Source organism: Octodon degus, unplaced genomic scaffold (assembly GCF_000260255.1).
Source record: "Octodon degus isolate 3935 unplaced genomic scaffold, OctDeg1.0 scaffold00009, whole genome shotgun sequence".
In the NCBI taxonomy this organism is placed as follows: Eukaryota; Metazoa; Chordata; class Mammalia; order Rodentia; family Octodontidae; genus Octodon; species Octodon degus.
In genome coordinates, this window is record NW_004524585.1 from 26,539,179 (window position 1) to 26,558,381 (window position 19,203).

A 19,203-nucleotide genomic window follows, 5' to 3' on the forward strand; every position below is an offset into this window, starting at 1 on the left:
AAGAAGAAGAAGAAGAAGAAGAAGAAGAAGAAGAAGAAGAAGAAGAAGAAGAAGAAGAAGAAGAAGAAGAAGAAGAAGAAGAAGAAGAAGAAGAAAAATTTGTCATAGGTCATTGGCATTTTTAAATATCATGAAATAGTGCTTTAATTTTATGACTCCTTTTCTAGAGTCAGGCAGAAAATTTCCCTTCAAAAGCTAGTGTGTTCTGCAGAAGCCCCATCATTTACATACTCGTAATTTCTTATAACAAAAGTAACACTTATACCACAGTTCAACTATATTAATTTTTAGCTTTACTGAGTGTTGAATCATTCATTATCAGGTGTCATATTTTCCACATAGTTCCTCTCTGTGATTGAAGTTGTGTGTAAATTATCATTAATATAAACTATTTTAATTCCAGTTCATCTCTTTCCCTTCCTGCATAGCCAGCTAAAGGATTTCAATTAACTATTTGGAATTTGTGTCAGGGGTTAGTAAACATTTTCTGTAAATGATGAGAGAGTTACTACTGCAGTCTTTGCTAGCCTCCTGGCCTCTTTTGTAATTACTTGCCCATCATAGCATGAGGACGGACACAAACAATATGGTAACAATGTGCTTGGGTTGAAAAATATGTATTTATAGACACGGAAATGTCAATTTCACATAATTTCCATGTGTCAGAAAATATTGCTCCTTGCTTTTTTCTTTGAACCACTTAAAATATAAATCTCCCTTGAACTAGTGAATTTCTCAGGTATCCTGCCAGATTTGAATTATACGCCATAGTTTGCTGACCTATGTCCTAATTTTTTTGTCTCAGAAAGAAAACCAGTTCACCAAATGAAAAGCCTCTTTTTGTGTAGTCTGGGTTTTCAGTGATAAACAGAAACCATCCACGGCCAGTCGTAGCATATTGCACACATGCAAATGGCTAAACCATAATTTGATCACCAGTTCCTAACAGCGCAACAAGTCACCTGCCAACACATAGGAAGTTACAGCTCTTCCATGTTGTAGGCCATCTGTATTACGTAACATCTGATGGTATCATTCAAAAGAATTTGACAGTGGCTTAATTTTTCTTTATTTGTTCATCAGTCGGCTGATAGAAATGTTTAATTTGTGGTAGTCAAGTTTTACAATAAATTTGTAAAATTTACACTCCCAAGTTTTACACTTAGATACTTGTTTTTTTTTTTTTTCCGTTAAAAATCACAGTAAAAAAGATTCCAGTTTGAGCTCAATTTCTCTTTAAGAAAAATATGCATTCATTGTTTTCTGTGTGTGTTTGTGTGCGTGTGTGCGTGTGTGTGTGTGTGTGTGTGTGTGTGTGTGCATGTGGTTTTGGGGATCCAGCCAAGAGCCTTGTGCATAGAGAGCAAGAGTTGTACCACTGAGCCAGATCCTCAGCCCTAGACATATGTACTCATGAGAGGGCACTATGTCAGTGTGTGTGTGTGTGTGTGTGTGTGTGTGTGTGTGTGTGTGTGTGTTTAATTTGACTTACCCTTTACCAATGATGGAAAATAGCCATATTTGTTTAATATACCATGTTTGATACTCTAATGTTTCCCTTTGGAGGTACTATTAATATATGATGGGCTTGAAATTTTATTTTTTATATCCCTTAAACATTCTTAATATTTTATTAATTTTTAAATGCATTTGATATAGGGTCTCACTATGCATCTAGAACTTGCAGTGATCCTCTTGTCTCAGCCTCCCCAGCACTGGGATCACAGGCGTGTACCACCATTCCAGCTCTTGGTAGCTGGCTCACATGTGGTACCAGGGATCAAGCACTGGTACTTGTGTTTGTCCAGGCAGGCAGTTAGACCTCTTAGCATTTTTATTATAAAACTATTTTAAGCATAAAATGGATAAATTACAATAAATAACATAATCTATTGCCATAAGCCATCTTTGTTAAACCACAGCATTTTGTTGAATGTATGTTATAGTTTTGAGAAATATAAATACAATTACATAGATACACATATGGAGCATAAGTAAACTCTCGGGTATTTTGTGATCTATCCTCCTTCCTCCTCTCCTAACTTAACAAGATTCTTTTTTTTTTTTCAAGATCGATGGAACTCTAAGGAATCATTCTGTTATGGTTCCCCCCACAGCAGTCAACAATTCATTATATTTGAAATTTCAGGAATGCGTCACACAGAACCGATTAAGCGATATACCACCCAGAATTTGTTAAATATCACCTCTCCCTTGCCCTTTGCCTCCAGCATGCTCCCTTAGAGTACTATAAGCAGAAAAGACCCAACTATTGGGAGGAATCCCTAACACTTTTTCTTTTTGCGGAACCGGGGATTGAACTCAGGCCCTTGCACTTGCCGGGAAAGCGCTTATTCCGCTGAGCCATGTCCCCGGTCCTAACACTTTTAAGGTAGAATTCTGGCTAGTTCAAAAAGGTTTCTTCTTTTAAGCATTTCTGGAAACTAGACATTGCAACTTTATTAGTCTTGGTGACGTTTGTTGGGAGCAAATTCAGCTCCAGGAGCTGCACAGTTGAAAGCAGGAGGGTTCTACCAATTGCCCCAATTCCTTCCATCGTAGCAGCCTGGCCAAAGCATTCATTTGTTGGTGAGGTCAATCCCAAGGTTCCATCAAAGTGGCAGGTCCTGGAGGAGCTGGGGTACTAGCTGGCACTGGAGCAGGGGGCATGGTGCCTCTTTGTTTCTTCAGGGAAGAGTTCCCTGAATCCTTCCACCTGTTGCTGCATCATCTCTTCTTGGTGCTGTATGTCTTCTTCACAGTGCCTATGCTCTTCTTCCAGCCAATTGCTTCCATTTTTGGACCTCTTGGTAATGCAGCTCCTCAATTCTTCAAAGTTCTTGGCATGTCTTCAAATCCTGCCTCATCAGCATAATCTGGTGCTCTTGGCAAGCAGCCTCCATCTCCATCTCCAGCTTCTCACAGGCTTCCTTGATGCTGCGGTCCACTTGATCCTGCTGCTGCTTCTGCATCTCAATAGGTGCCTTCCTGCTCATGGAGTATTCATTTTCAAAGAAGCCAGGCTGTGCAAGTCGAGGTGGCTATTTGCTCCTTGTGAAATTGCTGGTTCTTTGTAACAAGCTTGTCTGGAAGTCCTTCTTCGTCATCAAACTGGTCCATAGGCTCCACAGTCACAGGCAGAGGAAATGTGGTTAGTAGGAAAGACCCTTCACTGCATCTGTCCAGAGCTTTCCGAGCAGCTGGCTTCCCTGAGAACTCAACAATGCCTTTTCCTGAGGGTCTTCCTAGATCATCCACAATGACTACAGCCCTTTCCTGGCCAAACACAGAAAAGGCTTCTTCCAGTATTTCGTTGGACACGTACTGAGGAAGGTTTCGGACTGTCAGGGATGCACATGGCAGAATAGCACACGCGCAGTTGTTTTCCATGGAGAGGCATATTATCCAGCTCCACTTTGGCAATCTTTGCAAAGTTTCATGTTTCCAAGCAGATAAAGCCAAAGCCTTTATCCTTATGAATGAAAACTTCTCCTACTTTCCCATATTTCTCAAATAGTTTCCTCATTTCCTCCTCAGTGATATCTGGGGGAAGATTGACCACAAAGAGGCGGCTACACTGGGTAAATGTCTTCTCTCCTGGTTTCCTAAAATGCTTCAGGTCAATAGTCAAACCTTCATTCTGGCTACTGGTCTGTTGCCCACTTGCAAATATTGATGGTCATAGTTGCTGCTGCTGCTGCTGCTGCTGGAGGCTGGTCCTGCTTCTCCAAGGTGAAGGCCTCATCGCTCTACACTTTTACATCCTCAACTTGATAGAAGACAGCAAAATCCTAACGTCGACTCCACCAATACCAATAGCTCTCTCTGCAGAGTAACAGTGACTTTGCCCAGGCTCCACCATGGCGAGAAAAGCCAAGATTCATATTTTGATGTGACCATATATATCAAGCTCTTATTCATGTACAGATAGTTGACTTCTGCTTTTAGTGTATTGCTTAAAAAATCCTTACTTAGGCCTGCCCCGCACCCGCCGCCGCGCCGGTGCCGCTCGCAGGACCTACCCCCGGGCGGGCGGGGCGGGCGGGGTGGTCACGTGGCCGGCGCCGCAGAGCGAACCAGGGGGAATGAATGAATGAATGAATGAATGAATGAATGAATGAATGAATGAACGAGCGAGCGAGCCTCCCGGCCCGCGGCCGTCCCGCCTCTGCGCCCGCAACCTGCGCCCGGCCCGCGGACCGGGAGGCGCGCTCGCGGGCCCGGCGAAGCGCCGCTTCCGTTAGGGAGACCGGGATTGCTCGCACAGGCCCGCGCCGCGTCGGGGCAGCAGAGTGCGGGGAAGGCTAGACGTTTGCTGGGAGGCGCGCGGTTCCCGGGGGCTCAGCACGCGCCACGCGGTGCAGGCAAGTGTGGCCCCAAGAGTCACCGTGGCAGCGGCCGCCGGGGCAAGCTGGCTTGTGAAGTTGCACGAGTAGGCTGAGGCAGGAGGGTGGTGGGCCTGGGCGCGCCTCCCAGCTTTCCAGATGCTTTTCTGCTGCGGCTCCACAGTTCACTTACACATCGATCCGTTCATGTTTGCCACCTGCTGTGGGTTGAAAACCTGTGTGTCCAGAACTTTAAAAATTGTACCTGCAGCTGGACGAGGTGGCGCCTGTCATCCCAGCCCTCGGGGACTGAGGCAAGAGGATTGCCGCAAGTTTGGGAAGAGCCTGGGCGACATAGTTCAGGGGCAGCCTCAACTATACGGTGAGACCGAATAACCAAAATAATAATAAACACATTTAAAAAATTAAAAAAAAAATCCTTACTTAATTTAAGATTATATATAAGCAAATAAACTTATACTTTCTTCTGAGGTTGAAAGATCCTTCTTTTTGGAGTATCTTCAAACCATCTTGTTTATGTTCATGTAGAGTGACATAAAAATACAATATTAAATTTTGCATATGATAAGCAACAGTTCAAACCTATTTTATTAAATAAGTTCTCATTTTGCCACTGATTTTAATAGTCAATTTTATCATATATCAAGATTTTGTGGACAAATAAAATATACAACAGTTAATACATATTATATATAATAGTTAATATATATTCTACTTTCTTATTTTTCTAATTTTCATGCAATATGACATTATTTCCATTATTATGCATTAGACAGGTTATTGATACCTGGTAAGATGTGTTGTTTGTGTATGCTTTTTCTTCCATATTCTGGTCTATCTCTGACATAATGTTGACTTTTTTGTTTTTTTAAAAAAGCTTCAGGCATGGCTGCACTGACAAAGGTTCTATAATCTGAGGTACAGGATCTCAGGATAAATCCTGAGGGGATTTCACTGACCTTCTCAGACCAAAAAGCTACAATTCTTATTGCACAGGTCCTGCTTTACCTTGGTCTTAACGATCCAGTAGAAAAGTATGAAGATGAAATATAGGAAGTAAAGCCATGCTGTTATGTTGAGCTGTGGGGGACTCAGGTCAATAATTTCTGACATTGCCAGTTAAACAGAAGACCCAATGCTATTATGGGCTACTGGACTCTTTTAGAATATTTTGCTGAGTTTATACACCTATAATATTCAATAACGGAACTTCAAAAAAATAGGGGTATACAGATGAATGTCCATTTTGTATCTGTGTATTCAAAGTGGTTAGGATAGATATACAGTTACTTTCTCTTAATGAATAGAATGATTTGTTCTAATGGTGTTTGTAAACAGGATCTGAAGTCTGCATCTTGTACAGCAATTAACCACTAAAAAGAATATATGCAGTGTGATATTTGTTGAAACTGTACTTCCGATTTGATTTGAAACTGTCTCAGTGCTGTTTATCAATAAAATTTTGAAAAAAAAAAAAAGCTTCAGGGGCCAGAGAGATAGCTCAGTAGAATAAGCACTTGCCTGGCAAGCACAAGGGCCTGAGTTCAATCCCCAGTTCTTCCAAAAATAAGTAAAACAAAATAAAATAAAATAAAATAAAAAGCTTAAGAATAATATACATAGGAGTTGTGTAAATCTGAGTAGCAATCTAGCTGCTCATGTATCTGTTTTCAAAGAAATAAGTGAACGATTGTGTTTCGAAGGCATGATTTTGTGTAGTTCTGTAAAACTCATTTTTCTTACAAGGACAATCACTACAGATGGGGTCCTTTGGGACCAAATGTCAGAGCTACCAAGTGTTTTAACAGATGATGTACCAGGACTGGTGGGAGTGGACCAATTTTCCAATGAAGTGCATTTATCTTCTTATGTTATATTTGTCTTGTCTTACAGTTGTCACTGCACTTAGCCACATTTCTCTCTTGGACTGTTTGTGCAAAATCATTACAACTTTAGCTTTGCTTGCTTCTGCCCATGCAGATTCACAATGTATGTGAAGAGGTGTTCTTCATGTGTGTTTCAATTCCTCCTTTTAACCTTTGGTGAAGCTCTTTTAAACTGTGGCTATATATTTTTTTTGAATTGTGATGAAATACAATTACCTTGAAAACACAGTGAACCAAGACAATATTGCAGGTCAGGCAATTGCTAAGCAAGAGTTTCTGATCAATGCAACCCAGCCTCTAGAATCTTAGACATTACTGGAGTACAATGAAACTTTAGCAAAAATATAATTAATCTTAAATTTCTAATTTATGAAATATATGTGGAACTAACTGTATTGGCAGATTTATTTAACATTTTAAATTGCTAAGCAGACTGATGATGGCCCATCACAGATGTAGGGGAGGGACCATCCAGGTTATGAGGAAGACGTTTTGAACAACACTGTCCTAAGACATTCACTTTCGAGCTCCATAACATTGTGTAAGCTGTGTCTCAGAGAAGTAGAATTTTTAAGATCTTATAAATGTTACCAGACAGAACAGCAATAAGAATCGCAAGTGTAGCCAGATCTAGATTCTGACTTTTGTCACCTTGAACCTTACGATGTTGCCCAAAAAAATCCCATGGAACGTCTTATTGCCCCACTTGCTTTCAGGGACAGTAGTCACTGCTCCAAGCATAACCTTGGTTTGCTGCTGCTGTTTGTTTGTTTGTTCGCTTGCTTGTTTTTGTGCTGCTGGGGATGGACTACAAGCGTTTTGCACTGAGCTATATCTCTAGCACTTTCTTTTGAGACAGATTCTCTTTTATGACTTGAGATGATTGTGTGGATATTTTCAATCATATTTAAATCTTTCAGAATAATCATGCATTTAGTTTTAAAACTTTAAAGTATGAAAAGACTTTTTAAAAACTGGACAGAGCAGTCTTGACTATTACATTTGAAAATCACTTCCGAAAACAACTACTTGAAACTTTGAGGTTTTGTTCCCTAGTATTTTACCTTCATATAAATGTAAATATAAATATAAATATAAACACCTGGGTTATTTATATTTAGTGTATTATCTTAAAAATCCTTACTTAACTTAAGATAATGCCCAAGCAAATAAACTTATACTTTCTTCCTCTAAATTTTTTTTCAAAGTTTTATTGATAAACAGATAGCAATGAGACAGTTTCAAATCAAATCGAAGTACAGTTTCAACAAATAATACACTGCATATATTCTTCTTAGTGGTTAATTGCTGTACAAGATGCGGACTTGTGATCCTATTTACAAACACCATTAGAACAAATCATTCTATTCATTAAGAGAATGCAACTATATATCTATCCCAACCACTTTGAATACACAGATACAAAATGGACATTCATAGGTATACCCCATTTTTTTTAAGTTCCGTTGTTGAATATTATAGGTGTGTAAACTCAGCAAAATATTCTAAAAGAGTCTAGTAGCCCATAATAGCATTGGGTCTTCTGTTTAACTGGCAATGTCAGAAATTATTGACCTGAGTCCCCCACAGCTCAACATAACAACATGGCTTTATTTCTTATATTTCGTCTTCATACTTTTTTACTGGATGGTTAAGACCAAGGTAAAGCAGGACCTATGCAACAAGAGTTGTAGCTTTTTGGTCTGAGAAGGTCAGTGAAATGCCCTCAGGATTTGTCCTGAGATCCTGTACCTCAGATTGTAGAACCTTTGTCAGTGCAACCATGTGGATGAGTCATGGCCATTGCTTGGCCTTCCTCTAAATTTTTTAAAAGTTTATATTCTCTGTAATTATTAAGTCAGTACTAATGTCCAGACTTACAATGAAATCCAATAATATCCTAATGAGGATAATAATATCTTATCCCCATTACTGGGACAAAATGCCTGACACTCACGAGTTAAGTTTTTTCTCCTTATGTGAGGTTGCAGCTTGTAGAGGTTTCAGTCCATAGTCCGCTGACCACAAGGCAGGGGAGCGTGGCAGAGGAACGTGGCCAAGGAGAAGCAGCTTATGACGTGGCAAGGGGAAGGCAATGATGAGGGGCCTTACTTTCTCTTTTCCCCCATTCGGGATACAAACCTATCGGATGGTGCCACCCATGCCAAGTGTGGACCTTCCCATTATCTGCACCCAGAACTGTGCTAGGTCAATCAGTGGACTAATTTGGTTATTACACACACCGAATCCATATTTAGATCCAGCCACCTCCTAAAATCCCCACCTCTGACCACATGATGCTTTGGGAAAACAGCTAGACGTAAGCTAGATATGCTAGCTTAGTAAGTCCTTTTCTTTCAAAGCCCAAATAACAGAAACAAATAACAGAAGCTATTTTCTCCTACTGTCTATCACTGTTCAGTTACTTGGGAGATTTACTTGACTTATTTTCTAATTCTTCTAGTAAGATGTTTAATTCTGCCATAATATATTTCTAATATCCAAGAGTTTCTTATTGTTTCTCAGCATTTAGAAACAAATAGAATCCCCCAATTTCTTGGTCATGGATGATCTTTTATCTTTTGGGACATCCTCCCTTCATTGTCTCTATTTGCATTCTCTTTTTCAGTGGGGCAGAGATGTGGGTTTGTCTCATTCACGTATTGGGTCCCTTAATTTGTTGGTGATTTTAGGTTGCCTGTTCAAGTTTAGGGCACTCCGAGGCTCACTGAAGATCAATATGCCTGGTACTTGTTAGTGACCAGGGAAACAGCCTTTACTAGGAGCTACTGAGGAGGTCAGTTGTCATCTTTATTAGTCTCCTCCAACTGCAATATATACAGGTTGCTTCTCTGGACCAGATTTTTAGAGTTAAGATTGGGGATCTTACTGTTTTCTATACAAATTCCCAAAGTTCAACTGTCAGAATCACTCAAGTCTTCCTTGGCATCTGATTCCTTCTGCTCCTGAGCCTTTCAGAAGTGCTTTGGGGCAAAGTGACTCACTCCTTACCAGAATCTACCTTCACTTGCATTGCATATCTCTTTATTCTTGTAGGTGTGTGATTTTCCTAGGTACATACATAGGATTTAGGGATTATGATTTCCCTTAGTGCTATAAAATTTTGAGTTTCTGCTCTTTTCTGTTCTCATTTTTGAGGTTATTGAAAAATGACTTCCCTTGCCATTTTGTACCTGATGGTGAAATTAATCTTGTCTGAACTGATGGTGTCTCTCATTCAGCCTCTAAACTTTCAAGAACCTTTGAGTTTTCAAGGCTGAACTATCAACCCATGAGGAGAGAAACATTAGGCTTTGAAAGAAAAAGGCTTATGGAGTTTACGCAGAAAATTTACTCAGATATTGCATGATTTCCAATGATGCAGGAAATGACTTATAGCATGCTGCACTAAAAACGTGAAAAGCCAATCCTTAAACAGTCATCAGAAAGGTGCTGTATGCGAGCTCCTGGGTGCTCGGGAGTTTGGAGCACTTACTCTGAGTTGGCTGGTAGCACCATCAGCCAGCGAGGGGAGCACCTGGACCGTTCAACAAGAGGCAGTTCACATGCTACATCACACAAGGGAAAGTCCATGAACACTGCTGCCATGGCCCGTGCAGGCTACCGATGGCTCAGTAAAAGTGTGAGAAGCATCCCGCAGAAGATCACGAGGAAGTTTTCGGTGCAGCACGAGATCACTGTAGTGATCATCCACCAGGTGCATTTGGCTAGGTCACAAGGCATCTTCATGTCATTTAAGAATGAGAAAATACTTGTAAATCATTTGAATTTTAGCATACACACACACACACACACACACACACACACACACACCATGGTATATTTGACAGAATTGGCAAATGGGGATATAGATATAAGTGAAATATAGTTTTTCCAACAAATGTGAAGAGAAATGCACCATACCCACAAGCTTAAGCATCATATAACTTCTCTCACTGAAAAATTTAAATTACAAATAATTAACAAATAATAAAAGGGAACATGGAGATAAATCTTTTTCAAACAGAAGGAGGATCCAGAGACAGAGGAATGGGTAGACAGGAGAGAGGAAGGTGAATAAAAAGGCTTAGGATATTTTCAGTGCATGTACCTACCCCTTAAGATGAAATTAAACATATTTAATGTGAACATGTACCAATAAAAAAGTAGCTTGCTTATCTTTCAATCCCCCATCATCTAAAACTAAAAACAAGCAGGGTCTGGGTGTTGAATTTAGTGCCTAATGAAAACTCAGTATTCATTTGATAAGTGAAGAAATGAAAATTCTCATTTCAGCCATTTTTATTATGTTTTATATCCTGAGCAATACATCTACAGGCATCTTATTTGGGAAATTAAAAAAGAACCAGCCTTTTTCTTGATGGCACAATTTTATTAGAGGAAACAGCTTTGATAGCTTTGGGAGCTGCTGAGATTCACAAGCCTGTTAGCTTCTGCATTCTAGCTTTGGAATGCTGTGTCTTGCCTTTTGACTGTGCATTTGAAATCCTCTGTTCTGCATCCAAGGCTGCTGTCAGGTTTTTTTTTTTATTATTATTCTTTCTATAAGCAAAGTGTTCCCTCTTCTACCAGCCTGTTTTTATTGTCTGCATGTTTATTGATTTTCCTCTGGCAGGACGGGAAGTTGATTGAATAAGAATTAGTTCACTAAACCTATGAACATTATCTCTAAAATAAAAGTAAGTCCTGAGTAGTAGCTAAGGAAGATGCTCTTATCATATTCTGTAAGATTTTTCTGGTGTTTCGTATAACATTTTGTCTTTCTGTTTATTGTTTGTATTCTGGATAGTTGAGATTGTGAGATAACTTACACTGGGAAAAATACAATATTAATCTATACATTATGTGATATTATATGATACACTGAGTCATAGATCAAAAGCAGAACTTTCTTTCAAAATATCTCATGAGAAAGGAGTTGTAGAAGCATTGTTGGGAAATTCATCTTGTTATATAAAATAGACAGTTCAGCAAGAGCTCTAATTGAGAGAGTGCCAGACAAGCAGACTGTAGAAATGAACCATCTAAGGTCAGGTGATAGAGCTCTTGGAGATCCCAAGTTGGAAGATCCTAGACCCCGATCTGAAACATCACCTGCCCATCCTTACAGCAAGGGTAATAATATAGGCCAGTGCCTTTATTATTTTCACATTCAAGGAGTGGAGGGAAAAAGAATACCTTTTGCTTTCTGTATATTACCTCAAATTTTCATTCAGCAATTTTGTTATTTATCTAGACATTGTAAGTACTTGGAAATACGTGGGAACTGCAGAATAAAGTGATGGACAAGGACAGCTCGGGTCATTTTAGTTTTTTAAGTATGCCAGTTTAGTTCATTGAGCTTGGGGTGCACAATAAAAGAATCTTCTCAATTAAATAAGGAACATGGAGTCTGCTAAGAAAAAGCAAATCCTTGATATTTTATTTTTCTGGAAAGAAAAACATACCAATACAGCCCAAAAAGAAATAATATTTTAAAATCAACACAAAGACAATTACGAGGACTTCCAGGAAGACAGTGGACTGGTGGGTAGCAGAGAAACAGCCTCTCTGAGAACTGGTGTCCAGAGGGTTAAATAAGTCAATACAAAGAAAAGGGAGGACAGAGGGTTGCTGGGACCCAACAGGGACCTGAAGTGATGGCTGAAGCCCATGGGGAGGATGAAGACAGAGTTCAATGCAGGGGAAGGAGGCAGCACGTGGTGCTTTCTCCCTAAACCTTGGCTCCTTGTGCGGGAGGGATGATTTGAACCTAGGGACATAGGATGACTATTAGCAACCTCAGCGGGCTCCCTGGAGACATGCGTGAGTGAGATGGAGCAGTGGACACAGCAGACCGCAGTGGGGAGTTACTTGGATTCAGACATCCTGAGGAGAGGGCGACTGGCTGGGAGCCATCTCAGAGAGGGGCCAAATGAGTTTGGAACTCAGAGCAGAGGCCCACTGGCTCCATCTAGCAGGTCCCATTGTTAGGGTGTGGCAGAGCTGAGTTCGAGCCACCCGGAGGCACACAGAGTGTTGCAGGCTGAATAAGTCAGGTTCCAGTCAGACAGACAGAAACCGTCTGAATTTGACTGAAACTAAAAGTACAGGCTTGCTGACACTATACACGACCCTACTGTAAATCAGCAGCTGGCTTGGTGGGGTTGATCAACCAGGATCTGGGCCCTGTCTGCCCTCTTCAAGTGATAGAAGAGACACAATCTGAAGTGGATATTTGTTTCTTTTCATTTTGTTTTGCTTTCTTTCCTTTATTGTTCTTGTTTCTATATGAATGTGAAGATTGCTTCTACTTTTTTTTTTCCTGTATTTTAGGGAAGGGTGTATAGGGTATTCAGGGTCTCATTACTAGATTGGATTTATAGTAACTCTCCTGTTTACAGCCTCCCAAAGTGCTGGGATTACAGGTGTGCGCCACCACGCCCAGTCTTAATTGCCATCTCAGCATGCCACAGGGGCGGGGCCTGCATGGCAGACTGGGGGATCCAACCCCTAGCCTCTGCGTCTGCTTGGAGGTGCTTTAATCCACTGAGCTATTTGGCCGGACCTTGTTTCTACTTTCTTTTTTTTTTTTTTTTTTTTTTTTTTTTGGGTGGAACCAGGGATTGAACTCAGGCCCTTGCACTTTCCAGGGAAGTTGTTTCTACTTTCTTGGTTTATTCTGTTCTTGTTTTTGTTTCTTCCTTCTCATCTTTCCTCATGTCTTCTTTACCAGTATCCCAAAATTCAAGCAATCTTCCTTTGTTCTCTAGGCTTGTTTCCAATTTCTTTCTTTTCTTCTATTTCTATATTCTTCCACAGTCACTTTTAAGTGTTTTCCCTTGAAAGTAAAATCATTGTATTAAGGGCCTGTTTATGGTACACAGTTCTGTTTTGTTTCAGATTTTGTTATATAACCATAAATGTAGTTATAGGCCCCAGTTTGTCATTTTCTAGGCTGTGCTTGATGCTAATATTACCGCTGACTGCACTTCTTTAGCCACTGTGACATCATTGTTCAGATCTGTTGTGCTTCTTGGTGTACCACGACTCAGATTACCTAAGGGACCTAAACAATGTCATAGGCCAGGGACAAAGAACAAGGGGCGGGGCCAAACAGGCAGTAACTTTTCATCTCCAATAAATAGAAGACATAGGATCTTGCAACAGACTCAAAACTCAAAAGCCAGAAATACCTGTAAGACATCTCTGTGAAGCAATCATTCCCGAAGCATTCTAAATATTAGCAATCAAGCTACTTGCCATGAGAGAATTCACAAGCATCAACCCAGGAATTAAACTAAAAAATATAAAAGAAGACACTTAAGCAAGATGCAGTCCCAGTCTTCTAGTTCACCAAAGGCAAATTCAGAGCACAATGAGATAGAAAATTTGAAAGCCAGCACCTGGACTTTCTGAAGTGATAACAGTGAAAATAACAAAGCAGATTAATGAGGTTCTAGAAAAAACAAACCAAAATCATAAATAATTTATAACTACAGATAACAGATAACTACAGTGTTGGCAACCATCATGAAAAAAACGATTAGTGACATTAGAACAGATACAGACCAAAAAAAAAAAAAAAAAACAAGAGTTTGAGAAAATGATAGCAAGCATGAAATCACTGTGGAGTTTTCTCAAAAACAAAAACAAGCACTTCTTTTTGACCCAGATATTCTTTTCAGTATCTTCCAAGAAGAATTGAAAAGCATCATACCACAGCAATCTATGCACTCCCATGTCTACAGTGGCACAATTTGTAATAAGCAAATTTTGCAAACAGCCCAAATACCCATCAACTGATGAATTAATGAAGATGTGTTTTTTAAAATACAATGGGATAGTAGTTTTCCATAAAGAATGATAAGTTTGAATATTTCTGGGTAAAAAGATGCATCTTAAAACCATAGTTAGGTGAAATGAATCAGATACATAGGTTTAAATACTGCATTTATTCTCCGGCATGAGGGTAGTATAAAGAAAGAACAAAATGTGTAACAGATACTGGAAATGGGAAGAAAATGTTCAAATCAGAGGGGAGCAAAGGGGATGGGGATGAGAAAGCAAGAAAGGGACAAGCAAGGAAAAGAACAGAGGGAAGCTAATGTTTAAAATAAGGAAGGCAAGAGGTGGTTGAAGGCAGGAGAATGAAGTGGGAGAAAAAAGAAGCAAAGCATGTCAAGCACAGGTACAAATGCCGTATGACGATTACCATTATGTATATCTAAAAGATACTGGTACAACAAGAATATTTTTAAATCTTGAAAAGTTTGACCCATACTCTATTGGGGTCCCTTTTTCTCATTTTAATCAGAAAATTTTTTGCTAGTAGTTAGAGCTTATTGATAGTAGTTAATTTGATAAAGGAAATGGAGCATTTGGAACACTGACCCATTTATCCCTCTAAAACACAAACCATTGACCTTTGTTTCTGAAATTTCTTTTCACACGTCTGTCACTCTTGTCCATGTCAAGCTTTTACCAAAGATCTAAATGCAAAACTTTTTTTGCCAGGGTGGGGGTGAGACTGCAAATAAGGTAATCCTTACACTATCCATTAGGCCTGTTCAATTTACTTTATGGTCATGCAATAAGTTATATAATCCTAGCTGTACATAAATTGCCCAAATTGAGGTCAGAGACAGCCCCAGAAAGTAGCCTTCGTTGGTCAGCCACCTGAGCCCACACACCGGATTCACTGACCCACACAGCCAACACACATTCACAAGCAACTCAAACCACCCTCCAGAGCACCAGCCCCGGCTACTTTCTCTGTAATCTCCCCACTTGGACGCTTCGGCAGTGACGGGCCCCACCCATGCTGATGGATGGCAGCCGCAGTACTTCATGGGGAGGGGTGCTGAGGGGGAGACTGCAACTCGGCTTATGGACAGCAAGAAGTATAGGTTTTCTTTCTAATGTAACAAAAGTCAAAGTAGGAAGAAAGTCTTGGCGGGACAAATGGCAAGGATGACTTTTAGTTGACTTTGTTCTTTTCTTGTTATATCGGGACCTGCTATTTGTCATCTTCTATAGCTGGGATTGCTTAAATAAGTCATGTGCTGTTTTGAGACAGGGTCTTGCTATGTAGCCCAGGCTGGCTTCCGGTTCTTGTTCCTCATATACCAGCCTCCTGAGTTCTGAGATTGCAGACAGGAGCTGCTACGATAGTAAGTTGTCTTTTTAAGAAAACTAAAAACACATAGCTGTGGTAGGCATTGGAAGAATATTTGGGGGATTTTCCAATCCTCCTTCATGGCCCTATTCAAACATAAAGAATGATCAAGTTTCCCAAAGCTAATATATATTTGTTATTACTGTTTTTTAATTTTTTAAACCTTTTACTTATTTGGTACATGGTCTTGCTACGCAGCTCAGACTCACAGTGATGCTCGTGTCTCAGCCTCCTAAGCACTAAGATTACAGGCGTGTGCCAGGACGCTTGATTTCGATGGCTGACACAACATGCCTGGCATGTGGTACTGGGTATCAAACCCAGGTCCCCCTGTTTGCCAGGCAGGTACTTAGACAGCTGAGCCATCTTACCAGCCCCATATATATTTGTTATTATAAAAACTATTCAAAGTCTTTTATTTTTGGCAATAGGGAAAATTTGTTGACTTTCAAAGTGATTTTTTTCTCTATTGAGGCACAAGAAATGCATGACCCTGTTTCTAATGAAATGCAGGTTAAAAGGTAGCCTATTCAGTCTATTTTAGCTCGTGGAACTTATTCTGGTTGTCATTTTTGAGCAAGTAGGCACATTAAATAATAAACATATCACCTGTCACACCCGAAGGGTTAATATTTTTCTTCCATTTGGCATAGATTGTAAATTTCAGGAAGATAAGCTTTCTGACTTGTATATAGCTGAAAACACTTAGCAATATCATTTGCATGGTTTTGATAGATTAATTTTGTTGAACTGATGACAAACTGAAAGGATATAACTACCCTGAGATAAAGATTAGATTAATCATCACTAAACACTGGATTTATTATCTTGCAGTAGATGTTGAAAACTTGCTTCTATACAGTAAGGGTGTGGGTGGGAGTTGAACTATACTTGCACCACCATTTGAGGGGATTTCCTTCTCCAACTGAAGATTTCTTTTTTCTTTGCCATAGGAAAGTGTAGATAAGATTATCTTGTTTGCTAGATAGAAGGTGATTTACTGCTTCTAAAATTTGTAGCACTATTTTATAATTTGAAATAAAACATTGTTCAAAACAATAACTTTAAAAAATCTATGGGTGAAGGTTAAAAGATATCTGAACATATCTCTAATCCAACATTGCCTTCTGTGCTTTAATACATTCCTTTCCTCATGAGGTAGAGTTTATATTTATTTTTTACTTATCTTTGACTTTGGATAAACTTTGAGTACTTTAATCAGTAGAACATAGTGGAGACCCAAAATATAAATAAACAGAAAAATAAAAGATAATGAAAGATAGGTAATAGGAGTAGAGAGGGAAATCTTTTTTAACATGACAAGGAAATCAAGAGATGGGGGAAGGGGAGGGAAAAGAGAATTAGAAAAAGAATTGAGATGAGTTATGCACATGCGCCAAGTCTCCCCCACCACTGCCCCCGCAAGGGAATGTAAACATTATGAGCTGCACAATGTCCCAATAAAAAATGAAAAAGCAACAGAGTAGAAGTGACACTGCACTCACTGTTGTAATTTCTGATCACCACTGCATGAGAAATCCCAAGGAAGAGCCACTCACATCTGCCCAGCTTTGGGCACACCATGAAATATGAGTTTATTTTGTTAGAATTGTTGGTAGACATTATACAGAAAATCACACTTATTATTTGAACTCAGGGCCGGCCAAATAGCTCAGCAGATTAAAACACCTGCAAGCAGGGGCCGGGGGTTCAATGCCTGGGCCTGATGTCCCCGCGGGGCTCACTGAGAAGGCAATTGAGACTGGGCATGCTAGTGCATGCCTTTAATCCCAGCTCTTGGGAGGCTGTAAACAGGTGGGTCACTATGAGCCCAATCTAGTAGTGAGACCCTGAACACCCTGCATATCCTTCCCTAAAAATAAAATAAAATAAATATATGCAACTCATTTAAAAATATTTCAAAGTTGCACACCAAAAGTAGAACATAATATTCATTTTTGCTAAAGTCTAAGTGCCTCTAGGTACGGCAATATGGTACCCATAAACTCAGCTACTCAGGAAACTGAGGCAAGAGGACTTAAAGTTTGAGATCAGCCTGAATGAGATGGTGAGAGCCCAGCTTCAATATACGAAAAAATACACAAGAAAAAAAGAAAACACAAAAGGAAATGTGGTTATTCAATATCAAATCAGCAGGTACCCAACAAATATTTTTTCAATGAATGACTTCCTTTTCTTGTCGAACTCATTGCAATTTTCTTATTCATTGAAATCTCTATTCAGTTGCGGTGAATTATTTTATAAAATTAATTCATAAACCTATCTCACGATTGCCAAAGAATGTGGTTGTGATGAATGGACAAGCTACAGCACATTCCTATGGTGTGACTGAAATGCTGAGACTTACTTAAGTCTTTAGAATATTCTATCTATCTATCTATCTATCTATCTATCTATCTATCTATCTATCTATCCATCTACCTAGGCACGCATGCAGAGGCTTGTGCACAAAACAGACTAAATAACGGTAGGGTTTTCCCAGATTTATTTAATATAATTTACAAATAAAATCATACATTTCAGATACAAAACATGTTTTTTTCCCATAATTTTATTAATAAACAAATAGCAATGAGACAATTTCAAATCAAATTGGTAGGACAGTTTCAATAATTAACACATAGCATACATTCTTCCTAGTGGTTAATTGCTGTACACGATGCAGGCATGACATCCCACTTACAAACACCATTAGAACAAATCACTCTATTCATTAAGAGAATGTAACTATATATCTATCCTAACCACTTTTTTTTTTAATTTTTATTTATTTGAGAGAGAGAGAGAGAGAGAGAGAGAGAGAGGTGTGTGTGTGTGGCCAGCTCAGCCCACCAGGGGGCGGGGCTGGCTGGCATGTGGTGCTGGGGATCGAACCGCGGTCCCTGTGCTTTGCTAAGCTTGTTCTAAGTAGGTGCTTTAGACCACTGAGCCATCTCTCCAGCCCCTAACCACTTTGAATACACAGATACAAAATGGACATTCATCTGTATCCCCTTTTTTTGTTAAGTTCCGTTATTTGAATATTATAGGTGTGTAAACTCAGTAAAATATTCTAAAAGAGTCCAGTAGCCCATAATAGTATTGGGTCTTCTGCTTCCCTGGCAATGTCAGAAATTGTTGACCTGAGTCCCCAACAGCTCAACACAACAGCATGGCTTTACTTCTTGTATTTCGTTTTTATACTTTTCTGCTGGATGGTTAAGACCAAGGTAAAGCAGGACCCATGCAACAAGAGTTGTACCTTTTGGGTCTGACAAGGTCAGTGAAATCCCCTCAGGATTTATCCTGAGATACTGTACCTCAGACTGTAGAACCTCTGTCAGTGTCACCCATGTGGATGAGTCACGGCCATTGCTTGGCCAAACAAAACATGTTTTAAGATACATATATGTTGTAAAATAAGCATATCAGCCTCCTCACAGCCTTCTAGGAATTCATATTTTCATCTGTTTGAACATTTTATAAGAGCATAAGTCCAAGAGAAAGATGTGTTCAGCATTGCTCATCCAGAGACATTGAAGAGTTCAGTGAACATGATTTCTTGCTATCTGTATGTGTAAATGAATTTTTGAACATGTAAAAATTGACATGCCATACACACTGTTTCATAACCTGCTTTTTCTCTTAATGTACTAGGCACATTTTCACCTCAATAAATTTGTGTCAACACCATTATAACTGAATGATATAATTTATGTCTCTCCTTTCCCCCATTACTCCCCCTTACATCCCTTCCTTTTCCCTCTTTATTTCCTTACTGTTATCATTTTTT

General features: G+C 39.5%; 1 pseudogene; it reads right to left on the reverse strand.

Annotated features, from left to right (window-relative positions):
• Nucleotides 1-2,431: 2,431 nt before the first annotated feature.
• LOC101585112 lies at nt 2,432-3,541 on the reverse strand (annotated as a pseudogene).
• Nucleotides 3,542-19,203: the final 15,662 nt, after the last annotated feature.